Genomic DNA, 23,482 nt, shown 5'->3' on the forward strand with positions numbered 1-23,482 from the left:
TATTACCTTTCATGGCAAAAATTCAGTTAAGAAAGAGAAAATTTTATTTACATATGTAGGGAACGGGAACATATCCTAATGTATTTGAAACAGTTAGTTAGGTCTAGTGTTGCTATAACACATCACTGTAAATTTGAATTTAAATAGTAAAAAAATTATTTTCTTATACTTTTGTAGGTTGTCAGAAAAGTGAAGTCAAGGTAAAAGCAAAGCTAGCTCCTTCTGAAGTCTCTAGGACAGAATCTAACTCTTGGTCTCACACAGCCCTTAGTAGTCAGACATATTTCTTTGGGTTTTGCCCTCCTGTCTGCAGCTTTCAGTCCAGCAGTGAAGCTACTGCTGGGACTCCATCTGCCCTCATAGAGTTCCCCTGGTTTTTGAAATGAAAGGCCCTCTACTCTCAAAGCCCTATATAATTAAATTTACAGCCACCCAGAAAACCTGAGCTTTCTAAGAATGTTCTCTCTTTCCTTCTGTCTACCTGTCTTCCTTTGTATTTTTCTTTCTCTTTTGTTGTTGTTACTGTTGTTTGTTTGTTTGTTTGTTTGTTTGAAATAGGATTTTACTGTGTAGTCTTAGCTGTCCTGGAACTTGGTTTGTAGACCAGGTTGACCTCAAACTCACAGAGATCCAACTGCCTCTGCCTTGGAATGGGTACTGGGATTAAAGGTGCATACCACATAACTTAACACTTTTGTTTGGATTGTTCTGGTTGATGTTTATTTAATTAATTTTTTAAATTTTCGTTCTTCTTTTTCCATTTTTAAAACATGGTTTTATTTATTTACAGTCCAGCTGTTGACTCCCCTCCTGGTCCCCCTCCCACAGTTCCTCATTCCATGCTTCATCCCCATTGCCTCTGAAAGGGTGTTCCACCTGATAGGCCTCCCCCTTTCCTGGGGCCTCAAATCTGTCAAGGGTTAGGCATGTCTTCTCTTAGACCAGGCAGACCTCTGCTGTATATGTGCCTGGGGCCTCAGACCACCCTGTGTATGCTGTCATTGGGGTCCGGGTCAGTTGAGACTGCTGGTCTTCCTATGAGGTTGCCCTCCTCCTCAGCTTCTTCCAGCCTTTCGCTAATTCAACCACAGTGCTCCCTGACTTCAGTGCAATGGTTGAGTGTAAGTATCTGCATCTGTCTCAGTCAGCTGCTTGCTGGGCCTCTCAGAGGACAGCCATGCCAGGCTCCTGTCTTTTCTTCCACAGGGTATGGCCATTTCTGAATTTTCCATTCATTCATTGTTCTGAGTCCACACAGGGTTGATAGCGGAGACATCCTCCTGGGAGAAAGCAGGGCTATAAAATCAAAAACAGTCACTGAAAGAAAGTCCCACCTTGTCCTCCTCACCCCGGCCTCCCCACAAGGTAACCTAACTCCTCTATCTTCTTCACCTCTCTTTATCTGAGACCCATGGATACTATGGACAAAAACCACAAGAAGACATCAAAGTGGTTGAACATATGACATACAAAATCGTTTAACTTCATACAATTTGACGTTCCCTACATACACAAAGAAAATTTTCTTAACTGAGCCTCATCTGTAAAATTTCCTTTGCCATGAAAGGTAATATTCACAGGTTCCAGGGATTAGGAGCCCAGTTCCCTCTTCTGTTTTTATGGGAAGAGAGTTAGTTATTCTGCCTGCTGTACTAATTATTTTCAATTCATTTTATTTAAAATGCCAATAATTTCTTAAATGTATCATTGTGCCTTCCCCATATAAGCTATTCTCTACAAGTTACCAAAAGCTTTCCTAAGAAGACTATAAAGTCAGAGTCAATCTCCACCTTATAAATAATGAAAAGGAGTCGGTGACTAAATCACAAGGCATCCATTGGCTAAGATCCCTGCTACCGGACAGGCAGCACAATGCAGTGCGCAAGCAGCAGCCACCTCTGGAAAACAGCTGGAGCCCTAAGCAGGCATCTCTCTGTGGGGAAGCCCTACCTCTCCAGCCCCAGCTTGCAGCTTAAGATGCCCCTGCTACCACGGGCTCCATCTGCAGCTTAAGTGAAACCTAGAAATGATGCGAAAGGCTTCCTCCAGCAAAATCTCCTCTAAACCCTCTTGTGATTTTTGGACAGCAAATGGCTGACAGCGCCTGGGGGCTGGTCCTTAGCACCATTCACTCCACAACTAGTGTCACCGTGATTGTTTCTGTCCTGATGAAGCCTTGAACAGCACCTCCCATCAGCCAGGTCAGCTTTCTATTAAAAGTGAGAGAGGGGTGGGCTCCCAGGCTATAGAAAGTAGATGTCATAGAGAAAATGCTTGGATGCATTGGGATAGTTTAAATAACTTCGAGGACACCGAGAATGAAAACCCAAATTAAATGATGTCTGCTTACAATAACATAATATCTCAGACACACAATCAATTCAGCATCTCTACAAGATGCTAAAATGGGAACGCGCGTGTTGTGTGAATGTCAGGGCGAAAGGGTGACAGAACAAAAAAAACTAAATTTCAAAACATTGACATTTACTGAGCACTTTCTGTTTACCAAGAGCTCAGAGGAATGGATATCATTTCCTTTATGGAATCGCTATAAATAATCAAATGTTACAGATCAAGGTCCAAAATCTTAGAAACTTACAGGTCTGAGGTCATCCTGCAGAAAGTTGGTAAGGCCTGAGATTGTCTAGTCAAATAAAGAATCCACTCCACTATGTATGTTCTGAAAGAGGCCAGGCTCAAGGATGTAGGCAGGACAAGAATCTACACTGATTCATGGGGTGTTCGGCAACAATATTTATGTGCTAACAAGTGGTATGGAGACACAAATCACGGAGGCTGAAGCTTCGGACAAGTATCTACTGTTGATTTAGTCTCAGCTATTGGAGTCTAAATGTGCCTGACGGGCCAAGTGAGAGTGTCTGCTGGTAACCACACAACATCCTCTCAGAGAAGCTCGGGGCTTTGCAGATTTATTCACATTCATATTCTCAGCAGCTCTGGAATGGAGCAGGCAACACAAACTACCTTCTGTTTACAAATGGAGAAACTATAGCATTTGCCCAAGGTCAACCAGGGACTGAAAGTGCAGAAGGCTGCTCACCCCGACACTAGTGCATGCAATACCATGCCTTGAGCACAGACACTGTGGGGAGACAGCCAGTCAGTTCAATGTTGTTCTCCATCCAATTTCTGCACCCGTGGCTTCTGTGTCCAGTATCCCTCCTGCTTGTCACTGATATTACAGGGCGATTCTTCCTTGTGATAAACAGCATGTTTACATTATTGAAAAACAATCTATCCTGGCCAGGTGAAGATGTATTTGTCAAGTTGATTATCTAACAAAAGAGCCACAAAGCTCTGGTCAGAAAGATTGTCAAGGATGTTGCCAAGAGGAAACTGAGAGTTAGGATCTCTCACCTTCAGATGAACACTGAGTGAGGGAGGCACGAAAGGAAGGGAAACCACGAGAGGCCTTAATGAGGAGGGACACCCAGAGTGGACTGTATGAGCCAGCACCAAGGAAGCCTACTGCTCCCAGCGCACTGCACAGGACTGGCCTGCTTTGGTCTTTGTCGTCACTGATGACTTGTGTTCAAAGGTTGGATTGATTGCTCTTGCAGGTTCTTCCAGTTTACACAGAGTTTCCTTAAAAGCCCCGTGTGTTGTCTGAAAGCCTATCACCGTGCACTGTAAACACAGATGTGACCTTGCACAAAGTTGGTCTTGCTCCAATTACCAGAGTTACTGCAACGACATATACAAAAATGCAGTAACTTGATCCTCAGAACCCACACTATAAATAAATAGATAAACAAATAAATAAATAAATAAGACTTGTTAAAAAATAAAAGATGTAATTTCAACCCCAGTAATGAGGAGGTAAAAGCAGACAGATCCCAGGGGTGCTATGGCCCAACCAGGACAACCAAACCAGTAAGTTCCAGGTCTTGGTGAGAGAGAGAGCAGTCTCGAAAGTCAGAGTGAAGAGTGCCCAAGTAATGATGTCTGAAGTTGTTCTCTCGCCTGAAAATGCAAGAATAAATGCACACATGGGAATGCATACACACATGCACACATGCAGGAAACAAATTAGTGCCATAGAGGAAGAACTATCTCCAGTCTTTTAAGCAATCTCAAGTATAACTATAAATACATAAATTATTAATAAAATATTAAAATCTAGTCTGTCAGATGTTAGAATAATATGTCAAGACAGAGCAGGATTTATTCTAGGAATGAATGTAATTATGTCTTGATATTAGGAAATCTATAATTTATCACATGGAGGCTTCAGGAGAAAAATCATCTAATTGCTTCAATAGATGTTTTAAGCACTTGAAAAAATTTTGGGTATATGGCTCAGAAATAGAAGAACATCCCATTAAGATGCTATACCTATAATCCAATTAATTAACTAATACTTAAAACTTAAATCTAAAACTCAGTAATTTAATACAGAGAATGAGATAAAAATGTCCAAAATCACAACTAATATTTTATTATTTTTTTGGAAATCCTGGACAGTTACATGAGAGGCTATAGTAATAAGATTAATCACATATATTAGGAAACAGGAAAAAACTTTTTGCCTCCTTACATACAATAAAAATATCCACCTGAAAAGTGCAAAACAAAACATTACAATATCTTACTATTTCACAGGTGTAATAAATATTGGAACTAGGAGAACAGTCCATAAGTTTGATTATTAAAAGAACAAAATGTATGTGTCTTGAACTCACCACAGCTGACACTTCCACCAGATCAGTCCAGCCAAAGTCCTAACAAAATAAGGGAGGGGCTTAGAAAATTCTACCAGTCTGGATGGCTACTAAGAGACAGATACCCCACTTTTCTTGGAGAATTCCAGCCCCCAAAAGCTACCTATTCTCCAGCAGATGCTTACACACACACACACACACACACACACACACACACACACGCAAACGCACAGTACTAAAGGGACTAGTGAGTGTCAAGTGTTTCTAAAGAAAAGGAGAGACCATGGGGTCAGGAGTGTAAAGGTGGGGGAACAGAAAAAGAATTGGAGGGAAGTACATGGGAATGAACTGGTTCCAAATACACTGTATGCATAGATGACAAATAAAATTTTAATATTTTAAAAGTGTGTATCCACTAATAGGCTTTTTATATAACTGTTAAAACTGTTATATAGAACACCCCAGACTTCAAGTATTTGTTAAGATCTAATATGTAGTCCACCCTGTCTGGAAAAATGGTTAAAAGGGAAATAAGCACATCAATGGTTCAGAAAACTTAGAACAGACCAAAGCCACCAGACTGCAATTTATAACTTTATAAACTACAATGAACAACTCAGGGAAAGATGAGGGACATTTCAGAGAAAGTATGCAAAGGTTCTTTGTAAATGGGAAATAAATAGCCTGCCTTTCTAGACTATTCTAAATCTTTGTAGCAGGTTAATCTTTACTACAGTGTCTCGGGCATCAGGTTATAGGAATCATGCCTAAGTCATTTTCCAGATCCCCACCTGTTCCAAACAGGTGACCAACCCACTTGAGACCTACTCCATGTTCATGTATGGGAAGGAGTTGTTTTCCTCTCTTCCTAAACCTCTGAGTGTTTGTTTGTTTGCTTGCTTGCTTGCTTTCTTGTTAAATCCTGCTCTTTCATAAAGTAATCTAACTCATGGATAAGAAAAGGTTGTTACTTTACTTTTATTTAGAAATTGAAATAGTGCTACCCACTTAGGATCTTGAGATACCATATATTTCTTCTCTCACAAACTCACCTAGCAACTGCTTCCCAAACAGGAACCAGACATAGGTGCCAAGGTCATCAGGATGCTCATTGGAGAACGTAAGAGCCCACATAGACATTACAGTTCAACGGGAGACGCAAACTAGTTGAAACAATTAGAACGTAGCCCACTGATATGTGCTAAAGGAACCATCCGGCACCAGTACAGGAGACATGGCATCATCTGAGACAAATTAAGTAGAGGGATACAGAGAGACCTGAGGAGTGTTTAAAGAAAGCAGGGCCTTAATAAAAAGGAAAGAGAATGACTCTGCTTACTAATTTCTTACACCAACATCGATCACCTCCTCAGTCAACATTCTCAGATCAAATAGGCAAACTTCCAAGAGTAGGGAGCTGTGCTGGTTATGGCAGATCGGATATTATCCAGCGTGTTTTATGGATCCTTGGAGTGATGACAGCATTTCAAATTATCCTTTCAGAACTAACAGAAATTTTGAGTGTCTATAATGATTTCTGGGTAGAATGTGTCTAAGAATCTCTTTACCCTTGGGGGCTGAAGCCCCTTCAAAGATTTGCTTCAGAAATTCCTGTTAGATGACAGCCCCGTGGCTTTAGGGACGAGAAAAGTATATATAAAGAAAACATTGTTCTGGTCCTCAGCAAATGTTTGAACTCTACTGAGTCTGACAGCAAAACCCTGAGGACAAAGACCAACTTCCTGATGTGAGCTTTTTCCCACCAATGCTCTTGACTAACTAAATGTTCTTGGGCTTGAATCGGGGTCTGCTACCATGGCCAACAGTTGAAGTATGTAGGACAGAAAAGAGCAACAGAGCTGGAAAATCTTACTAGCTTTTGTCCAGGAGAATGTGAATAACATGAAGCCAACATTTCTTTACTAGTCTCCTGAGAACCATGACTTCTGACCAGTTCTCACTGATCTCAGCTAATATAAATACCACATTGTTAACAGGTTGCCTCTTGCTTCCTTGAGCATCACTAAAATTGCAAATTGGAAAGACATTTGTTATGCGAGACGGCAGTTACTGTGATGTCCTTATTTTTCCTACTTTGAATATGTAGGCTGCATCTTTTTTTTTTTTAGAAGCAAAGTAGTTTTTCTTCTTTTTTTAACAACTTTATTTTAAAAAATAGAGATAAATGTACAGATTTTAAAAGCATTTTTGCATAAAACCATATGAATATATTTTTGTCAGTACTTACTTTTTAAAGGTTTATTATAATTCTATTATATGCTATTATATACTGTACTAATTAATACTACTATATAGTATTAATTGAAAACTTACTAGTTTCAATGAGCATAAAGTACATATAAAACAATACGTAACATGGAAATAGGCAAAGTTTTCTTGGTGTGTAAAGATTAAATATAATGATTTTTAAATACCAAGGATTACATCTTAAAAGGAAATAAATCCCAACATTATTCCTATAGCAAGTCAATTTGGTTTCAAAACAAACATTTTAATTTAAATTTTACTGAACATGATATATTGATTTCTGGAAATGTGACATATTTGTTGCTCTTTGGGGGGAAAGCAATATGAATAAAATCTATATCAAAGAAAAAACAAGAGTGTTTGCCTTTACCATGTCTATGAATGAAAAGGTTCTGAGGAAGTAAAACCATCTATCTTTATACAGTCACCATAGATCTTGTAGAAAATCCTAAGGAAGGATGAAAGGAAGAGGTAGGGAAGGAGGGAGTCAGACAGTGAAGGCTAAGTGAATTTATTAAAATCTGTACTCAAACTCTTTCCGTTCCCAATGAAGCTATGGCTCCCAAAAAACATCTGAAGCACGTAGCCACTCCAAAACATAGGATGTTGGGTAAGTTGACTGGCATGTTTGTTCCTTGTCCATTCACTGGTCCTCACAAGCTGAGGGAATGTCTGCCTCTGATCCCTTTCCTAAGGGACAGACTTAAGTATGCCCTGACTGGAGATGAAGTAAAAAGGATTTGCATGCAGCAATTCATTAAGATTGATGGGAACATCAGGGCTGATATAACCTGCCCTGCTAGGTTTATGAATGTCATCAGCATTGACAAAACTGGAGAGAACTTCTGTCTGATCTATGACACCAGTGATCACTTTGCAGGTCACTGTATTACACCTGAGGAGGCCAAGTACAAACTGTGCAAAATGAGAAAGATCTTCATGGGCACAAAAGGAACCCCACATTTGGTGACCCATGATGCTCGTACTATTCCATACCCTGATCCCTTCATCAAGGTGAACGGCACCATTCAGATTAATATGGAGACAGGCAAAATAACTGACTCCATCAAGTTCAACACTGGAAACCTGTGTATGGTGACTGAGGTGCTAACTTGGGAAGAATTAGTGTAATTGCCAATAGAGAGACATCCCGGCTCTTTTGATGTGGTTCATGTGAAAGATGCCAATGGCATCAGCTTTGCCACTCGACTGTCCAACATTTTTTTATTGGCAAGGGCAACAAACCATGGGTCTCTCTTCCACTAGGAAAAGAAATCTGCCTCACCATTGCTGAAGAGATACAAGAGGCCAGCAGCCAAACAGAACAGTGGGTAAAATGGTCTCTAGAAAACACGCTGGAAAAGTACGTGAACTCTCCACTACTACAAGCCTTTCTAGGCAACATGCAAGATCAAACAGCATGATGAAACTAAATTTAAAAAAAAAAAAATCTGTATTCAAAGCCAATCATACTTTTAAAAATATCAACAATTGATGTTCTGGTTAGTTTTAATAGTAAACTTCACACACTCTAGAGTCACCAGAAAAAGTGGGAAATTCAATTGAGTAATTGCCCAATTCAGGTGTTGTCTTGGTTGGTGGTTGATTTGGAGTTGGGGAACAGCTCACTGTGGGCAGCATTATTCCAGGTCAGGTGAACCTGGGACACATAAGAAAGCTAGTTAGATGAGCCAGAGAAGAAAGCAACAAGCAAGCCAGTAAGTAGCATTCCTATGCGGTTCCTGCCCTGGGTTCCTGTCTGGACTTTCTTTTCTGATTCCTCTCAGTGATGGACTTTGACTGTAAGGTGAAATTTTAAGGTGAAAGAAATTATTTGCAAGTTGCCTTGGGTCATCCTATCCTATTACCACAATGAAACTAGTGTAACTGGAAATAGAAATCTTTCACAATGCCATTATTATATCAGCAGAAATAAAGAGCAGGATCAGTAAAATTAAGGGTGTATGACAAAGCCATATTGGATCTAGATTTATCCTGAAACATATGACTGAACTCCACTAACACAAAATGAGGGGCTTCATCAGAAGTACTTGCATGACTGCTTAATTCCACTTCCATCAGACATGTTGTTCGCCAGGTCAAATCCAGAGGCTCCCAAAACTATACAGGCCATTGGTCTCAGATGCCTACCAGGACTAAATAGAAAGGCTCTGCTGCCGAAAACACCAAACGCTCTGGAGACAGGACTCAGAGAAAGAAAGCTCCAATTGAGCCAGAACTGTCATCCGTTCTGGCCAGTGTACCTAGTAACAAATGGTGCTATGCTGTTGGGGCAAGAAACGATCGGTCACACTCAGCCTGTCTATAGACTATCATACAGGCCCTGTCTGAACTATGCTAAACTAACTGCCTTCCAAGATGTGCCCATTGCTGCAATAGAAGCACGAACATTTTGAGACTAACCAACGACTTCTTCATTTGGTTTGGGCCCACTCCAGGGGAGGGAATGCATGCCTGACAGTGTGGACCAGGTAGAAAGACCACGTTAAAGAAGCTTGAAGGTCCCATAGGGGAAACTATGAGTGATATTTTGCCAAATGAGCATGCAGCTAAGTTGACGTCTAACTATGTTAATGCCCAAAGCCCTGGTCGGAGATGCTTCTTCCAGCTTGAAGTCAAAGTCAGGACTCATAACCCAGCTAAGTTCTGAAAACAAGAGACTGGTAGGTGCTGATCCCCAGATAGGACATTTATCTTCATCTCTGAAAGGACCTGAGAACCTCACAGAAGAGGAAGTGGAAGGACTGTGGGAACCAGCTGACACAGACTATCCAGAGGGCCACCCAAAAAAATAGAGAAGGAAAAGGGGAAAGAGAAACAGGAGACTCGGAAGGACTTCTCAGGAAGAAGGGTGTCAAAAAGAGTAGGAGACAGTTAGGGACAGTATGTAGAGTGGATGTAATATAATTACAGCACACACATCCAATACATTAAAAATTCCAGAAGACATTTTTGCAAAAGTTGGACAAACCAGTTACATAATTCCCATGAAAATTCCAAATGACCTAGATTAATTATAATTGTTTTAAGTACAGTTGAAGACTTGTATTACCTGACTTTATGATTTAAGGCTAAGCTGTAATTATCGAGAGTATGGTATGGACATCAACAAAGATGGACAGAAGAAATAAACTAGAGTCCAGAAGTAAACACACACGTGTGGTCACTGCCGCAGCTGTGGTTCTATGGCTGTCAAAAGGCATCATGATCAACTCTTATAAAAGAAAGCATGTAACTGGGGGGGGGGGCTGGCTTATCATTTCAGCCTCTAAGTCCGTTATCCCGGCTGGAAGACGGAAATCACCTATTCCACTGGAGCCGGAGCCGAGAGTTACATCACGATCCACACACAGAGACAGTGAGACTGGGCTTGACATAGGTTTTCGAAACCTCAGAGCCCACACTTTGTGACACATTTCCTCCGACAAGGCTATACCTGCTAATTCTTTTCAAATGGTGCCACTCCCTGAGGCCTAAGCATTCCAATATATGAGACTATGGGGCCATTTACATTCAAACCTCCACAGTTCCATCAACAGAGATACAAAGGTAGCCCTGTAGAAGACACAGAGTTGTCAACAAATGGTGCTGAAATTATTATAAATCCACATAATAGGAGCTGGAGAGATGGCGGGTGATGAAGAGGACCCACATGGCAGCACACAAAGTGCCTATAACTCCATTTCAGAGACTCTGATGCCCACTTCAGCATCTATGGGAACCAGGCGTACATGCAGTCATAAAAAAATTAAATACATCGAAATAAAGTAAAACCCACATAAAAGTGAACTTCAATGTATAATCGACAGCCTGTGCAAAAGTTAACTCAAAATAGACCCACACACGAAACCTAAAACTGCCAAATATATATATAAAAAAAATCTTTGTAGCCATCAGGGAAATGCAAATCAAAACAATCCTGAGATTCCACCTCACACCAGTCAGATTGGCCAAGATCCAAAACTCAGATGACAGCAGATGCTGGCGAGGCTGCGGAGAAAGAGGAACACTTCTCCACTGTTGGTGGGGTTGCAGGCTAATACAACCACTCTGGAAATCTGTCTGGCGATACCTCAGAAAATTGGATATAGTACTACCTGAAGACCCAGCTATTCCTCTTCTGGGCATATACCCCAGAGACACTTTAATACACAACAAAGATATATGCACCACAATGTTCATAGCGGCTCTATTTATAATAGCCAGAAGCTGGAAGGAACCCAGATGTCCTTCAGAAGACGAATGGATACAAAAATTGTGGTACATATACACAATGGAATACTACTCAGCCACCAGAAACAATGACTTATCCAAATTCTTAAGAAAATGGCTGCATCTAGAGAATATCATCCTGAGTGAGATAACCCAGTCACAAAAGAACAGACATAATATGCAGTCACTGATAGTGGGATGCTAACCCCAGAGGCTTGCACTCCCCCAGAAACAACTCACAGACTGTATGAAGTCCAAGAAATAAAGAAAACAAAAAAAATATACATATATTTACAAAACAAGAAGACTTTGACTATTTCCATGTTGCGTTTTGTTTTGCATGTACTTTACGCTTATTGTAACTAGTAGGTTTTCAATGCATACTGTCAAGCCCTTGAAAAAAATCAAGTACTGACTAAAAAATATATTCACATGGTTTTATGTAAAAATTATTTTAATGTCTGAAAAAACAGTACTGACAAAAATGTATAATTTTAAGCAAAAAATGTTTAAAATCTGTACATTTATCTTTGTTTTGTAAAATAAAGTCGTTTAAAAAAAAAAGAGCTAGAAAACAAGTTTGTCAAGGAAAGGCATGCACACATGGCTACCTTGGCAGAGAGGGGATGAGGCAGGGCTCTAACAAGGCAGCTGTAATTGTTAAAGAAATTAAAACTATTTGGGCAGGTAATGATAAACTTGATAGGATCTGAGGTCACCTGGAAATCAAGCCTCTAGACCAGTGGTTCCCAGCCTTCCTAATGCTTTAATGCATTTCTTCATATTGAAGTGACCCCGACCGTAAAATTCTTTGTTGCTACTTTGTAACTGTAATTTTGCAACGGTTATGAACTCTACTGTAAATATCTGATATGTAGACTATCTGATGTGTGACCAACCCACACCTGGAGAACCACTGAGTTAGCTGCACACTGTGAGGAAATATGGTGATTAGACCAATTGAGTTGAGTGTCCTGTTTCCTGAGCTTGAGTCCTGAGCTTTCTAAGAAGGGTAAGTATGGTATTCATCGTCCTCTAACAGCTGGTACAGTGCAACCATTAAAAATATATTCCTGCCACTGTGCAGCATGCCTTCCCCACCAAGATGAACTGTAGACCCCTGAAACTACAATACATACATACATACATACATACATACATACATACATACATTTAGTAAACCAAAATAAATTCTTTAATTGCTTCTTATCAGGTATTTGTTCTCTGGGAAGAAAAAGTAACTAATAAAATATTAAGGAGAAAGCTATCAGGATTTGCTGAAACAATAGGGAACGCACCTTAAGGACAGAAACTTCACAGATCAAAATGTGCAGCTTAACAATGTAAGCTCTTTTGAAACAAATGCCTAAGCAACAACAACAAAAAGATTTCGGAGCGTTCTGCTCAAGCCTAGAAGGATTTCCTCAGGTTAGTGTTAGAAGGTCTAGAGGCTGCTGCAGCTGTCACTCAAGGGAAGCAGGCTACAGCTCAAACTGTCCTCATCATCTGAGTGCTGTTTGTTTTACAGCATCATGATATAAAAGAGTATGGGGTTCAGGAAAGACTAAGCCACTGTTCCAGAAAGCTGGTGAACACGGGCAATGTGGAGTAGGGTTAGATCCCTATATGGAGCTCCTAGGGAGCTATCCATGGAGCTGCAAAGGTAAGCGTAAGCTGTAGTAGACCCTGAGGGGCACTAGGGATGACAGAAACAGAATGGTTACTAAGGAAAGTTATATTCGCTGAGTAGAGTACCCAAGAGAAAGGCTGCATGTACCACAGGCAACAGAGTCCAAGAAATGGGGACATATGACCCCACTGTAGTATAGATGATGTCATCATGAGTACCCAACATTGACCATAACACTTCAAAGTTTGGTGTTTTTTCCATGGAGAAGTGAGGATCCAGTAAGTCTTGCTTTGATCCAATCTTCTCTTGATATATTCCCATCAGGTGTTTTCGGAATAGGAATATATAGTTTGTTCCACTATATACCAGAAGCATATAATTTGCTCTCTAATTTCATAGGGGCTCACAGTTAAGAAGTAACAGTCTGGGTTGTCTTCCTATATTTTCTTTGGTGCCACCAACATGTGACAGCATGAAGAACCCCCACTATTCGTTCCATTGATGTGGAGCCAGCTGCTTCTGTGCCTTCCCCGCCAGACAAACTGTATCAAGCAATAAGACAAAGTAAATCTTTCCTCCCTCAGGTAGGATCAAGTCTATGAGAAAAGCAATGGGAGTGGTGTTTTACAACTCAGCTGATTGTTCTTTTCTACTGAATATCTGAATAAGGGCCCAGTTTCCTCCTCCATTTCCTACAACCAGGGATGGTTCTGCTTTCTCTTAATCCCTTCACTGCCATGCTTTTTGTTGCTGTTTTTACTTCAGATATTTTGGAGGGAGGGTGAAAGTGTCTAAGAAGGCACAGATGTATATATACATAGTACACAATTAACAAGATTTCTATGTATTTGTTTACTACCTACACCATGTCATGTGTGATGGCATTTTAATTCCTCACTTAGGAAAACAAATACCAAATTATTTCAAAAGGAAAGGAAGCATGAAAGGGAATCTATACAAAATAAATGAGGAGAATAAAATAGCTTCAATCAAAAAAGTAATTGTGGTGTCTTTATGTAGACAAAGGACAGGACAACCACTTTATAGTCAGTTCTAAATTTCCTAAGTCTATGTGAATGATCCAGACCTGTTAGCTGAGCAGACTTGAGGACAATTAAAGCATTCCATTAAGCAAATGACGGCCATTAGGCCAAATGTTGCCAGGTGGCATCTACAACCAGATCTGCTATAAGTATACCTATATCCATTGTTGTAATGCGAATGCTCCCCCATTAGAAACTAACACTAATTAAAGTATAAAATTTGAATATTCGCATAAAATATGAATTTTTACCTACATGTTGCCAGTTTTTCGCTTCTGGGTTGAGCATAAGCTGAATATCTTTTAGGTACCTTCTTACATTTTGAAGAGGCATTCACCGTCATGTTTATGACTTACTCCTTAACAAAAAAGGAATTGAGACTTCCTCTTAATGACATCTCATTAGTTATGACTTACTGAATATGTTCACCTCTGCTTCTTTCTGAAGCTTTCCTAAAAATAAACAGATATTAAAATCATGAAGACTGAAAGACCTGTGGAGAAAAATCAAAGTCAAACTAACCTGAAGAAGCCAACAGAAATAGATGGACGATGCCAACGTGCTTCTGGAAGATGGGAAGATGAACTGTATCACAGGTGAATTCTCTGGGTACAAAATGCCTGAAAGAAAGCGAGGTGGAGATGAAAAGTAAACTTATTCATAAGCGCCAAAAGCTTTAGGAAGTGGCAGCAGCAAGTGTGTAAAGAGTATAGATGATATAAAAGCACAGCATTGGCTGGCTGCTTTTTGTAGAAAAGTATTAGGATCGCCTCCCTCTCTCAGTATAACCAGAGCACAGGGACTAAACAAATGAAGAAATTAAACCAGACATTTGCTATGACAATGGATACCGGTAATAGTGGAGAAAATATGTCAGGCTTAAAATAGGCAAAGTCCCATCTTACTGATGGAGTCTTATTCAGGTTCTGTGCACTGCTTAGACCCAGAAGCACGGGAAACAAGCACATGATTTACAACCTCTAGTCAGAGATTTTTAGAGTCCTGAGTAACTTCAGTAAAAGTCACATGCATTGATATGTGCAGGTTTCTGAAAAGAAAGTCCCACTTAATAATTCTTCACAAAATTGACAACAGAAAACAGATAAATATTTCTTAAATGATACAAAAGTTCTCAAAAATATTCAGAGAATACTGAGTTATCATTGGCCAGAGCTAGGGCAGTCCCACTGCCACTGAGACCCACAACCTGTCCACCAAGATCTGACCACCCAGGAGCACTCTCACCTCTAAGCCCACAGGTGACACCCCAGTTTCTCTCGACTGAGGGTACAAAGAGAGACCCGTTGTGAACTCACAAGGTACAAGAATGGCAGAGCTGCTTAGAACAGGTCCCTTCCTGTCTCCATCTGTCCCCTGAGCTAGGGAAATTCCATTGGCATTGGGACCCACAACCTACCCTCGGAGAACTGATCACCCAGGAGCGCTCTCACTCTCACAAGCCAAAAGGAGGGACAAGCTCCAGTCAGAGATAACAAGACCAACTAACATCAAAGATAACAAAATGGCAAGAGGCAAGCACAAGAACCTAAGCAACAGAAACCAAGAAAACTTGGCAACATCAGAACACAGTTCTCCCACCACAGAAAGTAGTAGATATCTCAACACACCATAAAATCAAGATCTGGACATAAAATCATACCTCATGATGATGATAAAGGGCTTTAAGAAGTACATGAATAGCTCCCTGAAAGAAATAGAGGATAATACAGGTAAACAAGTAGAAGCCCTTAAAGAGCAAAGACAAATATTCCTTAAAGAGATACAGGTGAAGAAATTGATCAAAACCATACAGGATCTAAAAATGGAAATAGAAACAATAAAGAAATCACAAAAAAGACACAACACTGGAAATACAATACCTAAAAAAGAGATCAGGAGTTGTAGATGCAAGCATCACCAACAGAATACAAGATTTTAAAAAAGAGAGAGAATATCAGGGGCAAAAGATACCATAGAAAACACTGACACAATAGTCAAAGAAAATACAAAAAGCAAAACAGCTCCTAACCCAAAACACCCATGAAATCCAGGAAACAATGAAAAGATCAAATCTAAAGATAATAGGTGTAAAAGAGAGCAAAGTTTCCTAAATAAAGGGTCAGTAAATATCTTCAACAAAATTATAGAAGAAAACTTCCCTAACCTAAAGAAAGAGATGTCCATGAACATACAAGAAGCCTACAGAACTCCAAATACATTCAACCAGAGAAGAAATTATTCCCATCACATAACTGTCAAAACACCAAATCTACAAAACAAAGAAAAAATATTAAAAGCAGTAAGGGGAAAAGACCAAGTAACATATAAATGAAGACCTATCAGAAATACTTGGGGCTTCTCAAAAGAGAACAAGAAAGCTAGAAGATCCTGGACTGATGTCATACAGACCCTAAGAGAACACAAATGCCAGCCCGGGATACTATACCCAGCAATACTCTCAATTACCATAGATGAAAAAAACAAGATATTCCATTAAAAAACCAAATTTACCCAATATCTTTCAAAAGACCCAGCCTTACATAGGATAATAGATGGAAAATTCCTATACACAGAGGAAAACGACACCCTAGGAAAAGCAAGAAAGTAATCTTCTTGCAACATACCCAAAAGAGATAGCCACACAAAGATAATTCTACTTCTAACATCAAAACTAACATGAAACAACAATCACTATTCTTTAATATCTCTTAACATCAATGAACTAAATCCCCCCAATAAAAACACATAGACTAACAGACTGGATGCATAAACAGAACTCAGCATTTTGTTTCACACAGGAAACTCATCTCAGTGAGAAAGAAGGACACTACCACAGAGTAAAGGGCTGGAAAAAAAGTTTCTGAGCAAATGGTCCCAAGATACAAGTTGGAGTAGCCATCCTAATAGAGAATAAGACTAAAATGTATCAAAAAAGTTAAGGAGGGACACTTCATTCTTATCAAAGGAAACAACTATCAAGATGAACTCTCAATCCTGAGCATCTATGCTCCAAATGCAAGGGCACCCACATTCATAAAAAGAACTTTACTAAAGCTTAAAGCGTGTATTGCAGAACATACAATGATAGTAGGATACTTCAACACCTCATTCTCATCAATGAACAGATCATGAAGGCAGAAATTGAAGAGAGACACAGTGAAACTAACAGAAGTTATGAACCAAATGGATTTAACAAACATCTACAGAACATTTCATCCTAGAACAAAAGAATACACCTTCTTCTCAGCACATCACAGTACCTTCTTCAAACCTTACCATGTAATTGCAACAAAACAGGCCACAAAAGATACAAAAAGACTGAAATAATCCCATGCATCCTATCAGATCACCATGGACTAAGGCTGGTCTTCAATAACAACAAAAAGAACAAAAAGTTCACATACATATGAAAGCTGAACAACATTCTACTCAATGATAACTTGGTCAAAGAAGAAATAAAGAAAAAAAAATAAAGACTTTATAGAATGTAATGAAAATGAAGGCACAACATACCCTAACTTATGTGATACAAGGAAAGCAGTGCTAAGAGAAAAACTCATAGCTCTGAGTGACTCCAAAAAGAAACTGGAGAGAGCATACACTAGCAGCTTGACAGCACACCTGAAAGCTCTAGAACAAAAAACAGCAGATACACCCAAGAGGAGTAGGGGTCAGGAAATAATCAAACTCAGAGCTAGATTCAACCATGTATAAGCAAAAAGAACTATTCAAAGAATCAACAAAACCAGGAGCTGGTTTTTTGAAAAAATCAACAACATAGATAAATCCTTAGACAAACTAAATAAAGAGCACAGAGACAGTATTCAAATTAACAAAATTAGAAATGAAACGAAAGACATAACAACAGAAACTGTGGAAATTCAAAAAATTAAAAGATCCTACTACAAAAGCCTAAACTCCTAGTTCCCCTGAGATAAAAATTCAGCCAATGCTCAGACATTGCATCTATGTTCCCGAGAAAGGAATTTACCTTAAAATCTTCTCTGAGCCTCTGTGGGTGCTACCTGGCACACAGCTTTGCCAACAATCTGTCTCACAAAAGAAACACAATCCTACCTCCTCTTGCATCAAATTCTTGCTGATCTGAGTGTGACTCCACAGCGCCACTGACAGTTTTATCATAAGGCAAGAAATGAAAGGCCAGGAAAAACACCATTTACCCCTCTTGTTCCAGTTGGCAGTTTGAACACTATTCATTCTGAATGCAGAGCCCCCCAAAAAACTGGAAAATCTGGAGAAAATGGACAAATTTCTAGGCAGATTCCAGACACCAAAATTAAATCAGAATAAGATAAACCATCTTAATAGTGCCATAAACCCTAAAGAATTAGAAGCAGTCATCAAACGTCTCCCAACCAAAAAAAATCCCAAGACCAGAGGAATTTAGTGTAGAATTCTATCAGACCTTCATAGAAGACCTAATACCTGCAAACTATTCTACAAAATAGAAACAGAACAAACACTACCCAATTCATTCTTCAAATGCACGACTGTGATTATACCTAAACCCCACAAAGACCCAGCAAAAAAAGAGAACTTCAGACCAATTTCCCTCATTAACATTGATGAAAAAAATACTCAATAAAAATATCACAAAAAAAATCAAAAAAACCCATCAAAATAATCATTCACCATGATCAAGTAGGCTTCTTTCAAGGAATGCAGAGATGGTTCAATGTACAGAAATCAATCAACATAATTCACTAAATAAACACACTCAAAGAAAAAGAAACCACATGATCATCTAAGTAGATGCTGAGAAAGCATTTAACAATATTCAACACCCCTTTATGTTAATAGCCTTGGAAAGATCAGGAATTCACAACCCATACCTAATCAAAGTAAAGGCAATATACAATGAACCAGTAGCCATCATCAAACTAAATGGAGAGAAACTTGAAGCAATCCCAATAAAATCAGGGACTAGACAAGGCTGCCCACTCACCCCCTACTTATTCAATATAGTATGAGAAGTCCTAGCCAGAGACAGTAAAGGGATGTCAAATGGATACAAATAAGAAAGGAAGAAGTCAAAATATCACTATTTGCAGATGATATGATAGTATACTTAAGTGACCCCAAAAATTCCACCAGAGAGCTCCTACAGCTGATAAACAATTTCAGCAAAGTGACTGGATATAAAATTAACTCAAAAAAATCAGTAGCCTTTCTCTACTCAAAGAATAAATAGGCTGAGAAAGGTATTAGGGAAATGACATTCTTTACAATAGTCCCAAATAATATAAAATACCTTGGTGTGACCCTAACCAAGCAAGTAAAGATTTATATGACAAGAACTTCAAGTCTCTGAAGAGGAAAACTGAAGAAGATATCAGAATATAGAAAAATCTTCCATTCTCATGGATTAGCAGGATTTATATATTAAAAATGGCCATCCTACCAAAGCAATCAACACATTCAATCCTTATCAAAATTCCAACTCAATTCTTCATAGAGTAAGAAAGAGCAATTTGAAAATTCATTTAGAATAACAAAAACAAAAAACAAAAAAAAAAAGATAGTAAAAGCTATCCTCAAAAATAAAAGAACTTTTGGGGGAATCACCACCTTTCACCTCAAGCTATATTACAGATCAATTGTGATTAAAACTGCATGCTATTGGTACAAAGATAGGCAGGTAGATCAATGGAAGAGAATCAAAGACCCAGAAATGAACCCACACACCTATGGTCACTTGATCTTTGAAAAGGACTAAAAAACATTCAATGGAAGAAGGAGAGCATCTTCAACAAATGGTGCTGGTTCAACTTGCAGTCAGCACGTAGAAAAATGCAAATTCATTCATTCTTATCTCCTTGTACAAAGCTCAAGTCTAAGTGGATCAAAGGCAAAAAAAAAGTGCACTAAAAATATTAGAATAGAAAGTGGGGAAGAGCTTAGTACACATGGGCACAGGGGAAATTTTTCTTTAACAGAACACCAATAGCTTATACTCTAAGATCAAGAATAGACAAATTGAACCTCATAAAACTGCAAAGGCAAATCACTTTCTGTAAGGCAAATCACACTTTCACTAAGAAAAATCAGCAACCAGCTGATTGGGAAAAGATCCTTACCAATCTTACATCCAATAGAGGGCTAATATACAAAGAACCCAAAAAGTTGGACTCCAGAGAATCAAATAATCCTATTTTTTAAAATGGGTACAGAGCTAAACAAAATTCTCAACTGAGGAATACTGAATGGCTGAGAAGAACCTTAAGAAATGTTTGTTTGGGAGGTGCAAATCAAAATAACTCTGAGATTTCACCTCACACCAGTCAGGCTAAGATCAAAAACTCAGATGACAGCAGATGCTAATGAAGATGCTGAGGAAGAGGAACACTCCTCAATTTTTGGTGGGACTGCAAGCTAGTACAACAACTTTGGAAATAAGTCTGGTGACTCCTCGGAAAACTGCACATAATACTACCTGAGAACCCAGCTATACCACTTCTGGGTATATCCAAACGACATCCAACATATAATAAAAATATGCTTCAGAAGCTGGGAAGAAACCAAATGTCCTTCAGAAGAGGAATGGATACAGCTATTAAAAACAATGACTTTAAGAAATTCTTAGGCAAATGGATGGAACTAGAAAAAACCATCCTGAGTAAGGTAACCCAATCACAAAAGAACACATGTGCTATGCACTCACTGATAAGTAGATATCAACCCAAAAGCTCGGAATACCCAAGGAACAATTTACAGAACTTATGAAGCTCAAAAAGAAGGAAGACCAAATTGTGGATTCTTCAGTCCTCTTAGAAGGGAGAACAAAATACTCACAGGAGGAAATATGGGGATGAATTAGGAAGCAGGGACTGAAGAAAAGATCATTGAGAGACTGCCTTACTTGGGGATCCATCCCATATGCAGCCACCAAACCCAGTCACTACTGTTGATGCCAAGAAGTGCTTACTGGCAGGAGCCTGATATAGATGCCTCCTCAGAGGCCAGAGCCATAGTGATACAGATGAGCATGCTTGTGACTAACCATCAGAATGAGCATGGGGACCCCAAGGAAGGAGCTAGAGAAAGGACTGAAGGAGCTGAAAGGTTTTGCAACTCCATTCAAAGAACAATATCAACCAACCAACACCCCCCTCCCCGAGTTCCTGGGGACTAAAACACTAACCAATGAGCAAAAATGGAGAGACCCATGGCTCCAGTTGCATATGTAGCCAAGGATGGCATTTTCTGGCATCAATGTGAGGAAAGGCCTTTGGTCCAGCGAAAGTTCATTTTCCCAGTGTAGGAGAAATGCCAAGGGGGTGAGGGGGGGAGTGGGTCATTGGGAGTCTGAACATCTTCATGGAAGCAAAGGGGGTGGAGGAGGGGAAATGGGAGAGGGTGGAGAGGATAACATCTGAAATGTAAATACAGAGAATACCCAATAAAAATGATTTAGAAAAAGAAATATCATTGTATCCCTAAGACTTTGGGATAAGCATGAGCCAGATGTAATTATAATCCTAACACTAATATATTTAGGTAAATTCAATTAGATGTTATATTCTGTGCTAGTTGTTTTTAATCAAAGAGCAATTGTCAAACAAAACATAACTTTTACTCCCAAGTAACCTGTCCAGGTCCCATTGCCTTGTGAGTATCCCATTCGGCTATTTTCATTGTAGGTACATCTAGGGTAAGTTCTTGTAACCAACAGGGTCCTAAAGAATTCTAAAAGACAAACATCCTTTCAAAACTCAGTAAGGCTATTACAACCACTATTCATAAAGTAAGGGGGGGGAAGATAAGAATAAAGAAAAAGAAGTTTTAATTTGTTAAGTCATGCCAACAGTTTCTTTTTGTTTTCTCATATTGCTATGGAAACAAAAATGCTTATCTATCGCTTAATAAGTGAAAAAATGCTATTTTATATGTTTATGAGGCTTTAGCTCATTGAATCAGTTAGCATCAGCCGCTCCTCCTCGCTATCACTCTGCTTAGATAACTCCCAAGCAGTTCCAGAATGTTGGCATTTGAGACGCAAAAACTATTGGCTGCCACATTTTTCATTTCACTTTTAAGCCTTTCCCCTGATGAGAAGACACTGAGGTTTGGAAATAACTGAAAAAAATATTGTTTTTATCTCGTTCAAAGGTCTTCAAGGTTATAAAATTGACAGATATATCAACATCCTGTTAAATTCTAACCTAATTAGAAAACTACTAATGCAAATACAAAAATAAAAATTTTAGATTTTTTTCAAATAATTTTAAATATCAACTTACAAGAACATTAGGGCTCACAGTTTAAAAGTTGTACTATAGATGTTAAGGTAGAGTTGGACTTGACTTTATATCAATTTATTTGTGAAACTCACTCAGTGGAAGGGAGAAAAATAGACCTCTGGAGAAATCTTTAGCCATTCCCAGCCTACAAGAACTTTGTAAAAGAAGCATTTCCTGTCTGACTATCTGCTACTGCACATGATGGATCTTCACAATGTGCTAGGGAGGAATTTAGACAAATATTTGGCTATCTTTGGAAATAAAACCTTGCTAATTGTTCCTTTACAGAAGAAAAAAAACATTTCTTTCTGATAGGGAACTTAGGAAATCAGCAACTAAAACATCTAGTTGTAGATTCTTTGTTCTCCTTCTTTCTTGTACCGGTATAAAATATGAGTGACTGAGTCACTCTTACTCACAGGTAGAGCAGCAAATCTTCTCTTCAACAGAGACCAGGGCACTTTCAGGAGCCTGCAGCAAAAGGAATCCTCCTACATAGAGACATCACAAAGTGGCAGGCTGACAGGCTCCGGTCCTGAGCTTTGTACACAGTATGGGACAAAATCATAAAAAGTATATGACCCTCATGGGTGAGGAAAATGTTGGCAAGTCCAAACCTCATTAATTTTGCCAGGGACAGCCTGTTTTGCAATAGGGCTCTATGCTTTGCCTTGAGTTGGTTGTAAATATAGTACAGTGGTGATGGGCAGGTCGCTGGCCCAATGCTACCTTGAAGCAGCTGACATTTTCCATGGGCTCAGGAGCAAAGTGCCCTCTGCACTGATTCTGCAAGTGGCATTTGGTGAGAGCAGTTGTAGACGTACGCCCACGCCACATCTAGATTTGTGAGCATTGTATAACCCAAGTGGCCAATAAAGAAGCTAATGATGCAAAATAGAACAGAGAACCAAGAAGTGTTTACTCTGTAAGTGGTAGTGAGTAAAGCACCTAAGCCAATAGAAGACCAGACAATTAAGCACCAAGTTGGTGGTGAGTTTTATAAGATTCTGATGAGCAGTACCTGAACCCAGCAATTAACTTTAAAATGCCAGTAAAGGTGAAATGACCAGTTTCCTATCATTTGCTGCCTGTGAATTATTCTTGCCCAAGTAATTGAATGTTAACATAGTTTGGCCTCTAGGTTGAGTCTTCAAAAAATATATGTAAATTTAAGGTTACAAGAAATGGTACCATGAGGAGGAAATTGACTTCAATGAGAAGAACATTATATAGGAAAAGTATTCTGTTTTTAATAAAGAAGTTGTATCAAAAAATGGGCTGAGAGGCTAACTACTGGAAAGAGAAGAGATACCATAAAAGATAGCAACCAAATGCAGTATGTGGACCTTGTTTAGATCCTAGTTC

At 39.1% G+C, this 23,482-nt stretch overlaps 1 long non-coding RNA gene and 1 pseudogene across 2 annotated transcripts; one reads left to right on the forward strand and one right to left on the reverse strand.

The window, feature by feature from the left end:
- Positions 1-754: 754 nt before the first annotated feature.
- LOC308438658 lies at positions 755-22,712 on the reverse strand. The gene is made up of 5 exons (XR_013975600.1): positions 22,537-22,712; positions 14,379-14,476; positions 4,704-4,742; positions 3,062-3,984; positions 755-1,296 (listed from the first exon to the last, which is right to left on the reverse strand). It is a non-coding gene; the product is annotated as an uncharacterized lncRNA (long non-coding RNA).
- LOC308438629 (small ribosomal subunit protein eS4-like) lies at positions 7,554-8,285 on the forward strand (annotated as a pseudogene). The gene has a single exon. The product of its transcript is annotated as a small ribosomal subunit protein eS4-like (transcript).
- Positions 22,713-23,482: the final 770 nt, after the last annotated feature.

The sequence above is a fragment of the Micromys minutus genome (assembly GCF_963924665.1).
Source record: "Micromys minutus genome assembly, chromosome: 28".
NCBI classification, from domain to species: Eukaryota; Metazoa; Chordata; class Mammalia; order Rodentia; family Muridae; genus Micromys; species Micromys minutus.